We start from the raw sequence: 2,265 nt of genomic DNA, 5'->3' as shown, positions 1-2,265 counted from the left end.
ACAGATATATAACAGAGATATAAACAACATGAATCCAACAATATATGACAAGTATCTCCAGCATCTAATCATGGGTAGATAAGCACTATAAGTAACCATAACCACGAACACATATACACATGGCAAGAGATAAAAGTAAACCAGACTAATGTAAAGCATCTAACAGTAGAAGCATGTGATAGGTATCAACTAAGCTAAGACCAGGGAAGAAATAAATCTACCATCTATCACTAGTAACTATATATAAACTATACATATCATAAGACAGTATCAAAAGATAAGTCAAAGGGTACCCGCCTCAAATAGAAGGTACAATCTCAACAATCCAACGTCAAGACGTCTGTCTCGAATCAAAATCCTGTGTCAAACAACATATATATTTTATTTAGCTAAATCTAAATGAAATAGCTAAATAAAATTCCTAAAACTAAATTAGGGCAAAACCCTAATTAATATCATCTCAACCTACCTAATTTAAATCTAACAGTTAATTAGGGTTTAGTTACCTAATCCCTAATCACCAATTAGATTAGAAATCCAATCTTAAATTAAATCCAATAGTTGACTAGGGTTAATTGTCTTAACCCTAATCATTCCATTAATTTAATCTAAGCAATTAAATCTAATCATCTAACACATGACCATGAAATCCAATTATCCCTAATTCAATATGATCTACATCTAAGATCAATTATCTAAAACAAAGAACAAAACCTACATTCAACTAATCAATCACACGAAACCTAATTCCTCTAAAACATGTATCAATCAATACACAATACCTCAAGCTCAGTCAACAAGAGGGCTGCCGGAAAGAGGTCCTGCCGGATGAGCTGCTAGAATCTACCTTTCTGCCCGGATGCAATTACTGACCACCAACCAAAACCCCACAGTACCTAACCTGTTGGATCACCCGGATCAAGAAGGAATCAAGCAAAGATCACATATCAACATGAAATGGTGATCTCTGATCAAGCAACACATAATTCCAACTAGAACTCACCTTCAATTTGAGACCTCAATCAACAGCAAGGAGGTGGAGGTCCTCTCCAGGAAAACCTAGCCAAATCGTGCGATTCCTTCCCCTAATCCTTCAACACTCTCCAACTCCTACATCCACCGCCAATGATTCCTAGGTAGATGTAACACCTCCCTAAAATCCACAGCTAGGTTTAATAGCTTACCTTCGAAACCCTAGGGCATCTTCAAGCCGGCGATCGAATCGGGGAAGAAAGGATCGGCAAAACAGAGAGGAAGGATCGGGGAAGGAAAGGCTCGGGGAAGACCTGAGAAGAAAGAAAGAAATCGGAACATGAAGGAGACCGGAGATGAAAGGCGTCGGTCGGACCTGAGCTCAATCCAATAGCGCCGAACAAGAACTAGGGCTCGGCAGGCAGGCGTGAGAAGACACGATGCTATGCTGCGGCCCGGAAAGGAAAACGCCAGCCGGCCTAAGCTCAATCGGAGATGATGCCGGCAAGGAAAGATCGCCGGAGCTGGAGCCTTGCTCCCGTCGCCGTCGCCCGTCCGCGAGAGAGAACCGAGAAGGAAGAGAGGAGAGATCGGGGAAGAGAGGAGGAAGGCTCGGGTTCGGGCATTTGGGAAATAAAAAAAAAACGAAATGAAATTTATAATATAAACCATTCCTCACTTAAATGGGTATCCCAAACAGGCTTTATCCGAACCCGAAATTGATCCCTTCAAAACCCGTCTTACGAGCTCGGAAAAATTCCCAGAAAATTTCTAAAAATTCCGGAAAAATTCTATAAGGCTATTTTCCAAATAACCCTATTAATTAAATTTTCCGAGATCTCACAGACTTGGCCCCATGTGAATCAAACATGTCTAAGTGTAGGAGCTCAAGTATCAAAGTTGTTCTATTCAGGTTGGTTAACTTATGGTTTGACATGGTTTGTTTATCCTGTTGACAAGCATTACAAATTGAGTTTTCAATAAATTTTAATTTGGGCAAACCTCTAACTAAATCATTTTGACTCATTTTTTAAATGAGTCTAGTGTGAGTATGACCCAATCTCCTATGCCACAACTCAGTTTCCTCTTGTTGTGTCAATAGACACTCTAGTTAGGAGGTTGGTAGGTCTATTGTATAGATGTTCTTTTTCCTAATTCCCTTAAGCGTAATTTCAGGATTGTTAGTATTCTTAATTATACACTCAGTTTTTGAGAATGTGACTAAGTATTCTGAGTCACACAACTAGCTCATACTAAGTAAATTAAAATTGAATTGTTCAATCAATAAAACTT

General features: G+C 39.2%; 1 long non-coding RNA gene across 1 annotated transcript; it reads right to left on the bottom strand.

Annotated features, from left to right (window-relative positions):
* Positions 1–206: 206 nt before the first annotated feature.
* LOC121979065 lies at positions 207–1,046 on the bottom strand. Its single transcript, XR_006111324.1, has 3 exons — positions 1,004–1,046; positions 783–901; positions 207–358 (listed from the first exon to the last, which is right to left on the bottom strand). It is a non-coding gene; the product is annotated as an uncharacterized LOC121979065 (long non-coding RNA).
* Positions 1,047–2,265: the final 1,219 nt, after the last annotated feature.

This window comes from Zingiber officinale, chromosome 1B (genome assembly GCF_018446385.1).
Source record: "Zingiber officinale cultivar Zhangliang chromosome 1B, Zo_v1.1, whole genome shotgun sequence".
NCBI lineage: Eukaryota > Viridiplantae > Streptophyta > Magnoliopsida > Zingiberales > Zingiberaceae > Zingiber > Zingiber officinale.
This window is presented reverse-complemented; position numbering and strand designations above follow the sequence as displayed.